The 15,324-nt window shown below is 43.4% G+C and overlaps 1 protein-coding gene across 2 annotated transcripts in view; it reads right to left on the reverse strand.

Annotated features, from left to right (window-relative positions):
• STARD13 (StAR related lipid transfer domain containing 13) overlaps nucleotides 1–15,324 on the reverse strand; it is a 406,771-nt gene that overhangs the window by 336,759 nt on the left and 54,688 nt on the right. The gene's annotated exons all lie outside the window — the stretch shown is intronic.

The raw sequence follows: 15,324 nt of genomic DNA on the forward strand, positions 1-15,324 counted from the left end.
TTTTATAGCGGTGTGTGTGTGTGTGTGTGTGGATCTGTACTTTGTGTCTGCAGTGGTTATTTGGTCACTTTGGATACCTTCTGAGCACTTATATCTGATTTTAGATCGCCTAAGTCACAACGTATAAGTTCCGACCAGGCAGCCTCATCAAACTTTCGATTATCCCTGAAGTCTAAGTCAGCCCATATCCCGCCCTAACCATTCCTTCAAAAACGCCCCTTTCAGCTCTGGGCGCACAGCGGGATTCAGAGGCCTAGAAAGTCTCTGGATACATCTAAAAACCCATTTTGATTATCAGCATTTGGACAACCTGTCTTTTAGGTCATCCAAGTGCCAATTTGGGTGGGTTTTTAGACATATTTTTGTTTTGATTATGAGCCCCTTAGTCCAGCAATTTTCCACTTTTTTTGTTACGTATTTTCCCAATGGACCAACTGATTTAAACAAAGGCCTCATACAATACATACACACAAAGCTGTTTCTTGAAAGAAAACAAGTTCAAGTGTAGAAGATGCTAAGAAAAATACATTTTAATAACAAATATACAGTATACTAATCATGGACACGATCAACAAAATATCATAACCCTTTCCAGGACTTACTATGAGAGGGCAGGTGCTTGCAGTAGTTCGGAAGGTGTATTTTCATCTTAGGTTAGTCAATGGATTTAGGCCCTGTTTGGTGGCTCCGTTGCTTAAGATGGTGTTGCAATTGATGGTGCTGTCTGTTTTCGACTATTGCAGTCTGGTGTTGTTGGGAGTGCCAGAGTGAGTGTTGAGTGCGCTTCAGGTGGCCCAGAATTCAGTAGTATGCTCTCTATTTAAATTGGACTGACATGAGCATGTGACAGAATATTTTCTAAGGCTGTATTGGTTGAAAGTAAGGAATCAGATACGTTACAAGCTCTTGGTAAATGTTTTCATGTGCTTACGGAAGTTGGCCCCAGAACACCTGGTCCATAGCATCTTGCCTTGTGAGACGGCTTGATTGCTCTGCTCAGTTGAGAATTGTGATTTGCTTGTGCTAGCTGTGCAGGACTTAAGGCTTTCTTCTTCAAGGAAAAGTATCTTTCTCTGTATTGGTCCCAGGGAGTGGAATAACCATCCAGGATATATTTGCCAACAGCAAAATTTACAGAACTTCAAAAAATTGTTGAAAAGACACCTGCTGTAAGATGAAATATATGGTATGAGTTTGGCTGAGCGGGTAGGAGTGATGACTGTTGAGGGCTGAGTACTGGTAACAGAAACTTTCGATGGTCTAGTTCAGGGGTGCCCACACTTTTTGGGCTTGTGAGCTACTTTTAAAATGACCAAGTCAAAATGATCTACCAACAATAAAATTTTAAAAAAACACAACGCACACTGTACGCATAGAAAATGTTAATTATCATTCATATTCCAGGGTTTTTCAAAGAGGTCAAAGCAGGTGACTCTATGCACTATCACCTCAGTAACAACCATACAAAAATATACAAATATACCCCCTCCCTTTTTACTAAACCACGATAGCAGTTTTTAGAGCGCAGGGAGCTGCGCTGAATGCCCAGCGCTGCTCTCGATGCTCATAGGCTCCCTGCGCTAAAAAACTCTATTGCGGTTTAGTAAAAGGGGACCTTAGTGTAAAATATAGACAGCAGATATAAATTCAGACACATTTTGATCACTAAATTTAAAATAAAATCATTTTTCCTACCTTGTCTGGTGATTTCATGAGTTTCTGGTTGCACTTTCTTCTTCTGACTGTGCATCCAATCTTTCTTCCCTTCTTTTAACCTGTATGCTTCCTCTCCTCCAGACTTCGTTCCCTCCCCCAACTTTTCCTTCCTCTCTCCCTGCCCTTTCTTTCTCTCTGCCGCCCTTTCTTTTTTTTTCTGTTTCTCTTCTTTCCTTCTGTCTCCCTGCCTGTCCTTTTTCTTTCTTTCTCCCTGCCCTCCCCCAAGCCACTGCCATCGGGGACCAGGACCCAAACCGCCACCAATAACAGGCCCGAAAGCCGACGCCGCCCCAAGCTCTCCCTGCTTCGGCCGACCAGCATTCCTCTCCCCGACGTCAATTCTACCGTCGGGGAGAGGAAGGCTGATTGGCCCAAGATCGCGATCAACCTATTGGGGGAAATGCTGCCGGGTCCTGCCTTCGCGGAAACAGAAAGTAGGCAGGACCCGGCAGCAAGAAGAGCAAATGCTTCACTAACCTGTCTCCCGCCTTAGCCCTTAGCGAACGCTTACTTCAGGGCTCTCAACATGTGCGTGCCGGCTTCCCTTCTTCCCCCCCCCGGACATAACTTCCGGTTTCGGAGGGAAGAGAAGGGAAGCCGGCACGCACACATTAGAGCCACGGAGCATAAGTTCGCTACGGGCTGAAATCTCCAAGCCGGTTTTTTTTTTTAAATGTTCAGCAGCGGCGGCAGCAGCAGATGACAGCTGGGCGGACCGCCCAGCTAAAAGGCCCTAGAGAGAACACTGGAGAGGAAGGCTGATCGGCCCGGTAGATCAGGACGGCAACACAAGTCTATCACGCGATCGACTCGCATTGCCTTCCTGAGCTACTGGTCGATCGCGATCGACGTGTTGGGCACCCCTGGTCTAGTTTGTCTCATTTGGCATAAAGATGATTTTCATGAAGCATCCTGTGTGCCTTATGTATTTTTACATTTTGATGTAGGATAAGATTGGTTAGTATGTTTTATGCAATCTGATATTATATGTATGTATGTAGTTGTTATAGTGTTGATGTGTTTTGTATGATAAATGTTACGTTTTATTTTGTATGTTAACATGTAACTCGTCCTGGATAAGGGCGGGTGATAAATAAACAAACAAACAACTGGAAAATACTTGTTCACAGATGGGGTGATGGATGGTAGGTGAGAGAAAAATCGACAATGGAATTCAAGACAGACAATATAGGATAAGTACAGAGGATCTCTAACGTGGACTAAAAAGGAGGCTAGGAATCAAGAGAATGGTCTTACAGCCAAGTTGGCTAACCCTCAATTTTGCCATGTTGTGGTGTTTTGGATTAAGACATCAAAATTTACCTATGGACAAGTACACTAAGCTAAAAAAAAACCCCACAAAAAACCACCAACCAAACCCCATTGAATTTTACATATATTTGCATGTGATTTAATGGGTTATCCCATTGGCCACATGGACAACTGGACTAACCAGCTCAAGTGTGAAAAGTGGGTTAGTCCACTTGTCATTAAGACTATCCAATAGGTTGATGGTGTTCCCTTGGGAATAAGTTGGGTTGGCCTAACACATCTTGTCTGATGTCATATTCTATGGATGTGGTAGAAACAATAGAAACATGATGGCAGCTGAAGCCTCTTTTACTGCAGCAAGTACAGAAGTTTTTTGTTTGCTTGTTCCATGCGATTTGGACACAGCTGTTGTGTGTGCGTGTGTTCTGTACCTAGGGTCAGGATGCAGCTGTTAAGCACGAGACACGCATGCAGATAAAACATGCACAAACAGCTTCTATTCAAGCTACCGATGGCTCAAAACCCACTGGAAAATGTTGACCACTGAAAAGTTGGCAGCCTCTGCTGTGCATTACACACAGTGCTCATTTTAATACTAATGAGCTACTTATAATGCATTTGTATAGGATTCTCAGTGGCTGCTGCTGTAATCAGTAAACCCCCCCCCCCCAGAACCCTTTTGTGCATTGGAGGCTGAGCTACCTTGCAAATAAGATTGGCTATGGCCAGTCTTACTTCCACAGTAAGCTTTTGAGCACCGGGCCCTGAGTTGTTTCTCATACCTCCTGTAACCTGATCTAATAGGTAGCTTAGACTGATCTTTGCTGATTTTACTCCTGCCAGTAACTCTCTTTTTTTCTGCAGTGAATCATAACAGCTATAATTTTACTATTCTCCCTCCCCCCACCACCAGACAACCACAAAGTATTACAAGTATTTCTCATTTGACTGCATCAGCTATGACTCGTATTTGTTGTGATCCTTTTATTTAGGTATTATTTTTATATTTTAATATTGCAATCCACCAAGAGAATCTTTTGGATGAGTGAAATATAAAAAGGTTTGCTAAATTAAAAGAGGGTCTACAAAGTGATGCATTTCCTTTCAAGAATGTACTGCAGAAAAAATATATATATTGCAGCCCATCCATGGGAGTATTTTCACCTTCAGGCTATAAAGAGTGCTGAAGTTCTCCACAATAGTCCTATTTTGCAAAATAACAGTTGTAATAGAGGCACTTTGTCTCCTTAATTTACTTGCCAAAAGTCACAATAGCTGCTAGTATATGTAAACTTAAAATGAAGAAATGTAGCAATAATGAGCACTTTCTTATACAGTCAGATCTTAAAATATAATGCAATTGGAAAGCTTTGTATTCTATGGCACAAACATGACCAGGTTATGGGAAAAGATACCGAATTCTTTTTGGGGTTTGTTTGTTTTTTTTGTCAATGCTCATGACTCAGCGAGAGTTCATATTTTAGTTCATATTTAGGCATCCAGTAAGAAACCTACCCCCCTTCCCCTTTACTAAACTGTGATGGCGGTTATTAACGCAGGGAGCCTTGCTGAATGCTCCACGCTGGTCCTGACGCTCATAGGAACTCTATGAGTGTCGGGAGCAGTGCAAAGCATTCAGTGTGGCTCCCTGCACTAATAACCGCCATCGCAGTTTAGTAAAATGGGGGGGAGGGGGGAGTTTAGTATTGGTGTTATAATAGTCATTTATTTTTGGAATATTTTAAATACGGCCCATATTACAGGACTCCCAGATTGCCCTTATAGAATAGTGTGCAACAAGATGTGTGCACAAATTTTAATGAGTGCCAATTAAAATAAATAATTGGTTGCTAGCACCCAGCTATAGGTAGTTGAGGGCTCATTCGTCAATTAATCTGTGTGCGTACCTCAGGCATTTGCTCAAATCTGGGCACCATACATATAATTGGGGAGTTAACATACTGTAAATACTGTACAGTGTGCACTAAAGACTAGATTCTATCAATGGCGCCTAAAAAAATCTACCAAAAGAAACTAGCGTAAAAATGGTAAATCGGCTTTTGTCAATATTAATGTTGAAAATCAAAACAAACAAAAACAGGAGGATCACCTGCACAAGGCAATGGCAAACAGACAAAGAGTGGACCTTTTCACTTTTCAATGATCACGCTGCTTTTATCAGAAAGTATTCAGCTGTAATGTAGCACGGTGCTGCAATGACATCACACGCATCAGCGATGCAGTTTTAAAACCGTCCAAAAGAAGGCTGCTGGGATTTTTCATTTTCAACCAGAAGTGAAGGTCACCGGACAATAGTGTCCTATTGATATTGCTTTAAAGTGTGACACAGTTTACCCAGCAAAAAATCCATACTTTCAACAAGAAGGCTCCTGAGGCAGGCCGGACAGGCCGAAACACGTGTCGAGCCATCCTGTTTATAAAAGCAGAGTTTTGAAATAAAAAGCATCTTTGTGTTCTTGGACATCTCCACTGTTTGTCTGAAAATCAAAACAAAACCTTATAAGATGAAAAAACTTCTCTCAAAAATGTTTCAGATAAGTTTTTTCAAAAAGTCTTTTTTTTTTTTACAATATTGAAGAGTATTTATTGAAGTTCATGAAAAAAACAATTAACATACTGTATATTTTGATATGCGATGATTGGGTAGTGAGACTCACTTTATGGGGGGGGGGGGGGTTCCCCCCATGTGGTTTCCAGGTCTCTGAGCATATATTACTGATATCTTATGCTTTTGTTTTGATTTTCACCATTAATATTGACATAATTTGGTGTAAGCCTGGGATGGTAGCATTTTTATGCTAGTTTCATTTGGTTGTATTTTCAATTTCCCTGCACTAGTATGAGATTCCTCCCCCCCCCTCCAAATTTTTTTGACTGAGCCTACAAATAGCACTATTTATAGAATAGGATTTTAGCGCAGGGAACCACACCTAACTTTAAGTGTGGCCATTTCCATCAATTGAAATGTGGCACAAATCCTTATGCCTATATTAGGTACAGATTCCCTTGTTCTAAAGCTGTGCGCAGGGCCGCCATCAGGGCAGTACTACCAATCCTGCATTCAGGGGCCCGGAGCTGACAGGGGGCCCGGGCCAGTAGCGTACCTAGGGGGGAGGTGCGCCCCGGGTGCACGCCCCAAGGGGGTCTTGGGGCGTGCACCCGGGGCGCACCTCCCCCCTAGGTACACAGGAGAGAGAGCTGAACGGGGACGATGGGGGACCCGCGGGGTTAAATCTAACTCGAGCCGCGAGGCTTGTCTTCTACTCCGACTGCCCTGCCGCTCACACAGCCGATCGGAAGTCTTCCCCAACATCAGCGCTGACGTCGGAGGGAGGGCTTAAGCAAAGCCCGCCCTCCGACGTCAGCGCTGAAGTCGGGGAAGACTTCTGGTCGGCTATGTGTGCGTGGCGGGACAGGCAGGAAATAGAAGACAAGCCTACGCGGCTCGAGCTACATTTTGCTGAGAAAGTTGCTAAGATGGGCTGGGAGGCAAACGGGGAACACAAAAGGGGGAGGGAGTGCGTTTTGGACACAAGGCATGAACTTGGGAGAGAGGAAGGGAGGGAAAGAGATGCTGAGGTGGGGGAGGGAATGCATTTTTGGACTCAGAAGGCATGGACTTGGGAGAGAGGAAGGGAGGGAAAGAGATGCTGAGGTGGGGGAGGGAATGCATTTTTGGACACAGAAGGCATGAACTTGGGAGAGAGGAAGGGAGGGAAAGAGATGCTGAGGTGGGGGAGGGAATGCATTTTTGGACACAGAAGGCATGGACTTGGGAGAGAGGAAGGGAGGGAAAGAGATGCTGAGGTGGGGGAGGGAATGCATTTTTGGACACAGAAGGCATGAACTTGGGAGAGAGGAAGGGAGGGAAAGAGATGCTGAGGTGGGGGAGGGAATGTGTTTTTGGACACAGAAGGCAAGGACTTGGGAGAGAGGAAGGGAGGGAAAGAGATGGTTGTGTACATGGGGAATAGAAGAAAGGAGAATTTTTGGTCATAAGGAGGGAGTGAGGTACAGACAGTGGCATACCAAGGTGGGGGTGGGGGCGGTTTGCCCCGGGTTTACGCCCCAAGGGGGTGCACAGCTGGCCACCCTCCAGTGTTCTCCCTAGGCTGGCAAACTGCGTCTCTTTAGCCACTTGAGTGCCACCGCCGCTATTGGGAACAGGCCGGTGCCAAGTTCTCCCTGCTTTTCCCTGTGGGGCCGACCAACTCTCGCCACCCGTGTCAATTCTGACGTCGGAGAGGACGTTCTGGGCCAGCCAATCGCTGCCTGGCTGGCCCAGAACATCCTCTCCGACGTTAGACTTGACGTCGAGTGGCGAGAGTTGGTCGGCCCCACGGGGAAGAGAAGCAGGGCGAACTCGGCGCCGGCCTGTTCCCGATGGCGGCAGTGGCAGCCTATTCCCCAGTGGCGGTGGCAGCATTTTCCCAATGGTGGTGGCATAGGGGAGGGCAAGGAGAAAGAAAGAAAGGGGGGGACAGGGATACAGAAAAAAAAAAAGAAAGGGGGCTGGGTGAAACAAAGAAAAATGGGGCACGGAGAGAGAGAGAAAGACAGACATACAGAATGAAAGGGGGTATGGAGAGAGAGAGAGAGAAAAAGAAAGAAGGGGGCAGGGTGAAACAAAGAAAAAGTTTGGGGAGGGAATGAGGTCTGAAGGAGAGGAAGCATACAGGAGGCTGAAAGAAGAGAAGAAATATTGGATGCACAGTCAGAAGAATAAAGTGCAATCAGAGACTGATGAAATTACCAAAGGTAGGAAAATGATTTTATTTTCAATTTAGTGATCAAAATGTGTCCGTTTTGAGAATTTATATATGCTGTCTATATTTTGCACTATGGCCCCCTTTTACTAAACCGCAATAGCGTTTTTTAGCGCAGGGAGCCTATGAGCTTCAAGAGCAGCGTGGGGCATTCAGCGCAGGTCCCTGCGCTAAAAACCGCTATCGCGGTTTAGTAAAAAGGGAGGGGGAATATTTGTCTATTTTTGTATAGTTGTTACTGAGGTGACATTGCATAAAGTCATCTGCCTTGACCTCTTTGAAAACCCGCGGAATATAAATGATAATTAACATTTTCTCTGCGTACAGCGTGCTTTGTGTTTTTAAAATTTTATTGTTGGTAGATCATTTTGACTTGGCCACAAAGGTAAGGGGGAGGGAGGGGAGCTGCTGAAAGAGTCTACCTTGACGTGGTTGCAGGCTTACAAATCTTTTGGTCAAAGAGTGCGGCGACAGAGAAAAGTATGTGTGTATTCGGCCCATGGAAGAAGGGGGGGTCGGGGGGGAAGGGGTGCGTGGGGGGCCCAATAGGATTGCTCAGTAAGGGGCCCAGAAATTTCTGATGACGGCCCTGGCTGTGCGTACAAATTGAAGGATCATTCATGATCTGCCCATGAGCCTCCAATGGTCATGCCCCCTTCTTGAAACTGCACATAAATCCCGTACCTAAAAATAAGGGTGTCAATTTTAATTGATTCCAATTAACACCAGTAATTGCTTAAGATCCCAGTTATTGTTGCTAATTGGCTCATTAATTAACTTGCATGCAAAATTTGTAGTGCTTTAAATAGAATTAGTGTGTAAGGGGTAATTCTCTCAAGCAGACACTAACATTTACGTGCCAGTTGTATACATACATGTTTAGAATACTGCTATATATATAGTGGCGTAGCAAGGGAGGTAGACACCCAGGGTGGTGGCAACCAGCATCGCCATGCCGTGTCCCCCCCTTCCTACCACATACACCTCTTGAAAGTTCGCCGAAACAAGCAACATCTTTCACCTGATGCTCAAGGCGGCCTCGGCTCCCTTCCGATGTCACTTTACTCTGAGACTAACTCTTCATTCGACATATTATTCTTATATAGTGCCTTGGTGAGAGTGCCATAGAAAAAATGGAACATTATCATTTAGGGCTCAGGCCCGCACAATATTTGTATTCTAGTAGTGTGACTGGCAGGCATCTCTAAGTCCTTGCCAACTGAAGATCTTTTCCCCACCCACATGAACCTACACCTTGTGGAGTGAGTGGCAGTAACCCCGAGCTGCTGCTGTTGGCTACTGACTGCCCCCCTCCCCCACCATGCATGCTCAGTTTTTACACTGCACACATACGTAAAACTAAACATGTGACATGAGGACACTACTGGCCAACATGCAAGGTATAGGCTCATTCGGTGGGAAGGAGAATCTTCAACTTGTGTAGCTTGGGGATCCCTACCAGCTCAGTTATTTCTCAGTTTGGTTGGGGAGTGGTGCCAGGAAAGCGAGGGATATATTAAATTTTGGAATTTCTTATAGTTTGGGGGGTGTGAGTGGGGGGGAAGATGTTTTAGGCCCACCCACTCTGATACCGCGTCCACCGTAAACCAGTCATCTGGCTACACTACTGATTATTATCATTACTAATAATGCTTTGCTTTTGCCCTGCTTTTACTTCAAAGAATATTCAAGCAAATTTTATGAATTAAATGTTAAACATTACCTATAAAAATTCTTTTTTGTAACTCTCATTAGAAATGCCATGCAGCTCTAGACTGAAAACTCTAGTCCCTGTTTGAAATGTAAAATATATTGAATGAATGAATGAATGAATGAATTGTTCTTGCTGTGGAACTGAACAATGCCACATCTTTTAAATAGGGCATAGTGTTCTTTGAAAAGAGCAGAATTTTAAACTCTTTCCTCCCTCTTGATTAGGGGAAGAATTCTAAAACTCAGACAAACTCTTTCACCCAGTTGGTTATGGCGGTTGAGGCTTATAACATTGTGGCTACAGCAGTCTAAGGACTCCTTTTATCAAGCCGCGCTAGTGGGGTTAGCACGTCGGACATTTCATCATGCGCTAACCCCCGCGGCCGGCTAAAAAACTAGCGCCTGCTCAATGCAGGCGTTAGCGGCTAGCGCAGCAGGTGGTTTAACGCGCGTTAAACCCCTACCGCGGCTTGATAAAAGGACCTCTAAGTTTTGAAAGACACTAAACTTCATGTTTTAGTTTTGGCAACTGATGTAACACAAAAATTGTTCTTTGCTCTATTTTTTATGAATTGAGCTATGCCCACGTACCATATACTCGAATATAAACCCATCCAAATATAAACTGAGATAACATTTTTCCTGTAAAAAGGGGAGAAAAATATTAACTTGAATATAAACCGAGCGTTTATATTTAGCATTCTTCCTCTTCCATCCATCCTTCCTTCTCTCCCTAGACAGCTGGATATCGCAGCAGCCATTTTTACCAAGAAAACAGCATGGGCAGGAGTGAGTGCAAATCATTTCTGTCTCAACATGCCACTAGGCTACCAGAGAGGTACAATAGGCCTGGAAGTAGTGGTGTAGCGAGGGTGAGAGGTGCCCAGAGTAGTGGTGCCTCTCCCCCGCTGCACGTATGCACTCCTTCCTTTCCCCTGTCCTTCTTTAATGTTCCCAGCACGAGCAGCAACCCCAACCTACTGCTTGCACCAGCGTTGGCTCTTTCTCTGACATCACTTCCTTGGCGCAGGTCCAGGACATGCCATCAGAGGAAGAGCAGCAGGCTGGGAACATTAAAGAGGTACTGAAGGAAGCGAAGGGGTATGTGTGCATGGTAGTGCGGGGGTGGGGACGAAGCAGGGGGTGGAGAGTTGAACAGGTGCTGGTGCCCCCAGGGTGGACTGCCCCTCCCACGAGGCGGGGCCATGCATCCTCTTTTTCCAGATGCAAAATCTAGTAATCCTAGTTATCTACATAGCACACATTACCTAGAATGCTCTAGCAGGATAATATTTCCACACTCATGCCACACCTTCCCCCTTAATGAGCACATTAACAGGTATATTATCATAGAATGCTTTAATGCCGTCATGGAGAACCTCTGTTAGCGCTGTTCCCTCTAAGTTAAGCAGGAGTCCTGCACTTACATTCCTACCAGTGTGAGTACTGTTTCAATATCACAGTTTCAATAGTGGGGCACAGGTAAGCTTTACTTGACTCCAGGGTGCCTGCACACACTATTGAAGCAGCATCCCCCACTGATAGCAATGCAGTTGGAGGACTACCATTTACCTTAGAGGGAACAGTGCCTGTAAGCCCATATTAAGGGTTTAATGCCCTTTACTCAACATGCCCCATAGCTTGTACCTGAGGCACCGGAAAGTTACATGATTTGCCTAAGATCACAAGGAGCAGCAGCGACAGTGGGATTCGAACCTGACTTCCCTGGTTCTCAGCCTACTGCATTAACCATTATGCTATGGACTTAATTGAAAGTAGGCACCTAACTCGAAAAAACTTGATTCTATAAAAAGTAGGTGCCTAGCCTACAGGGGGAAATTCTGTAAGAGGCACTTAAAGAAAGATGCATAAATAAATAGGCGCCTAAAGGTATACGCCTAACTTAACTAGTAAATTGGCGACAATTATGAACTTTAAGAAGCTAATAGTTTTTTAAAAAGGAAAATTTAATTGGACAATGAATCGGTCCCTTTTATGGGAAACTATGTTGCCAAGTCTTTGGAGGCTATGTAAAAAAAGTTTTTTTTGTGAAGAGGGGTGGACTTCAGAAAAAAACTTCTTGACTTGATCTCACTTTGATAAAGAGTAAACCTAGAGCAAGAATGTTCTCTTTCTTTTGTTATCTAGGACCTAATGTGGTAGAATGGGGGTGGCTGGGAAAGTTTTGGAAGGAGTCTAAAGGGGGGCGGGGAGAGAAGAAAATATTAAAATGTCTCTATTATTGCAGATGCTTTTAACTTTGCCGAAATTTTAGATGATTTCAATTTTAAATATCTATTTGTACTGTATGTATAATGATTGATTGATGTGAACTGCCTAGAACTCCTGGGTATGGCGGTATATAAAAATAAACTATTATTATTATTATTATTAGTGGTCTAATGTAATTCCTCTATACATATATTTTACTTTTTTTGTAGAGTATTTGTATTGTATTTTTTTCTGCAGTTTTGGGTGTCTCACATTTTTTTTGTATGTTTTATATCTAAATAAAAAGACTGGAAATTAAAAAGAGAAATCATTAGAGGGTGATGACCCTATAGATAGGTTGGGCAGACTGGATGGACCATTCGGGTCTTTATCTGCCGTCATCTACTATGTATGTTACTATGTTAGAATGACAAGGAAAATCCATAATATAACAACATCATGAGAACCAGAAACCTATATACAAATAATCATGCATTGCTGTATATTATTAAATCATGTGTAAACTCATAAAATCTAGAGCCCTATGTTCTAAACTTATGGATAGAAATGATCATGAAGCACACTGCAATATGCATAGTTACCACATATAACTAGGGTGTCTACCCACACGGAAACTGCTGCCAAATTCCCATGATATATCACTAACTAGAATGCTTTAAACATTTCTTAAGATAAACTACAAAGAATCAATTATCTGCTCATTTGTCATTTTTTTGGAAGTTATGCCAGTATCTTGACATGTGTAGGTTCAAAGCCTGAAAGCTGCTTTGAAATCTTACGTTGATTCATTTGCCCACAAGCTGGAGATTTATTCAGAAAGCGGTCCAGCATAATTTAAGTGATTAATTTTAAATGCATCCCTTGAAAAGTACTGAATGAAATATGTTGTGAGAGATTCTTAAGCATAAAAACTAATTGCTGAACATTACCAACATATGCCACATATATAACTATTTTTTTTGTTATTTTTACAATGTTTTTATGCAAAGTCCTGTATCACATGCATTCCAAAATGGAAATGTTAGAACGTGTATGTGCTTCAAATCATTCACACCGGCAATATTAAAAATAGTCTCTCAAAATTGGACCTGTACCTCTGTGGCAAAGGGCTGAACACCAGTTGCCCAGGATTGCTTTTTGATGCTACACCATTGATAGTCAAGGTACACTTCAAGGTACTATTTAAAGCTATAAATGGAGATAGCCCAACCTACTGGAACAACCGACTAAATCAATCCACCTCAACCAGACACAGGAGAACCCACACACTATTCATACACCCGCCAACTAAAAATGTCAAACGAAGAAAACTGTATGACAATCTGGCCACCAGAGCAGCAAAACTGGGCAGACAACTCACCAATCTGCTGTCTTCGACCACAGATTACAAAACCTTCAAAAGAGAAACAAAAACCTTACTCTACCAAAAATACATAAAACCTATATAACACATCCAGATCCGTCCCAAGCTTCACCTACAATACTATCTACTCCTTAGCAATTCTAAAATGTTCAAACTAACCCTTGTATTTCCTAATACCACGACAATTCTAATGTAATATGACAATTCTTATGTAATCCGCCTTGAATTGCATGGTAATGGTGGAATATAAATCACGAATGTAATGCATATGCTGATAGTCGAGCCAAAAAAAAATAAAAAGGTGGCTAACACAGGCATTAAAGACATGTCAAGTTGTCTCAAGCAGAACGTGAATGTCAACCTGGTATGCAGCGATCATCAAACAGTTGGATTTGATATAACAGCTAAAGTGAAAGGCAGTCACACAAAACTCCAAGTCCTGGATTCAAAAGTGCGGACTTTAGTAGTATGGGGGGAGTACCTGAAGAAAGAGCTGATAGGATGTGAGAACATAAGGGAAGTGGGGAAACAGTGGTCAAAGCTGAAAGGAGCAATAAAAATGGCTACTGACCTATACATGAGGAAAATAAATAAAAATAAGAGAAAAAGGAAACTGATATGGTTCTCCAACTAGTCATGGAGAAAATAACAGCAAAAGAGCTCATGAAATATATAAAAGCTCAAGAAGAGGAGTACAGAAAGAAGCCAAGAGAGAGATACGTCTGGCGAAAGTGCACGCGGAAGAGCAAATGGCTAGAAACGTAAAAAAAAGGGAGTCAAAATTTTTTTCAGGTATATTAGTAAAAAGAGGGACACAAAAAAATGGAATTGTGAGACTGAAAGAATCTTTGAACTGCTAGGTAGAGAGTGATGAGGAAAAAGCAAATGTGTAGGGGAGTGTGTGTCGCAGGAGTAAGAGCAGTGCCACATTTTGGATTTGTAGGTACATGGGGGGCCTCAGAAAAAATAGTTAATGTCTTATTAACGAAATAACAATTTTGCATGAGGTAAAACTCTTTATCTATATATATAAAATCGGAGGTATGTATGTGTGTATGTGTGTGTGTATGTGTGTATGTGCCGCGATCACGCAAAAACGGCTTGACCGATTTGAACGAAACTTGGTATGCAGATCCCTCACTACCTGGGGTGATATGTTCTGGGGGTCTCGCGTCCCACCTGCACACGTGGGCGGAGCTACAAACAGAAAATCATATTTCACCCATTCATGTCAATGGAAAAAATGTAAAAAGCTGCCATTCTCACAGTAATTCAAAAACGGCTTGACCGATTTGAACGAAACTTGGTATGCAGATCCCTCACTACCTGGGGTGATATGTTCTGGGGGTCTCGCGTCCCACCTGCACACGTGGGCGGAGCTACAAACAGAAAATCATATTTCACCCATTCATGTCAATGGAAAAAAGGTAAAAAGCTGCCATTCTCACAGTAATTCAAAAACGGCTTGACCGATTTGAACGAAACTTGGTATGCAGATCCCTCACTACCTGGGGTGATATGTTCTGGGGGTCTCGCGTCCCACCTGCACACGTGGGCGGAGCTACAAACAGAAAATCATATTTCACCCATTCATGTCAATGGAAAAAATGTAAAAAGCTGCCATTCTCACAGTAATTCAAAAACGGCTTGACCGATTTGAACGAAACTTGGTATGCAGATCCCTCACTACCTGGGGTGATATGTTCTGGGGGTCTCGCGGCCCTCCTGCACATGTGGCCGGAGCTACAAACAGAAAATCAGATTTCACCCATTCATGTCAATGGAAAAAATGTAAGAAGCTGCCATTCTCACAGTAATTCAAAAACGGCATGACCGATTTGAACGAAACTTGGTATGCAGATCCCTCACTACCTGGGGTGATATGTTCTGGGGGTCTCGCGGCCCACCTGCACACGTGGGCGGAGCTACAAACAGAAAATCAGATTTCACCCATTCAAGTCAATGGAAAAAATGTAAGAAGCTGTGGGACCGATTTGAACGAAATTTGGTATGCAGATCCCTCACTACCTGGGGTGATATGTTCTGGGGGTCTTGCGGCCCACCTGCACACGTGGGCGGAGCTACAAACAGAAAATCAGATTTCACCCATTCAAGTCAATGGAAAAAATGTAAAAAGCTGTGGGACCGCTATGAACGTAAATTGGTATGCAGATCCCTCACTACCTGGGGTGATATGTTCTGGGGGTCTCGCGTCCCACCTGCACACGTGGGCGGAGCTAC

Source organism: Geotrypetes seraphini, chromosome 6 (assembly GCF_902459505.1).
Source record: "Geotrypetes seraphini chromosome 6, aGeoSer1.1, whole genome shotgun sequence".
Taxonomy (NCBI): Eukaryota; Metazoa; Chordata; class Amphibia; order Gymnophiona; family Dermophiidae; genus Geotrypetes; species Geotrypetes seraphini.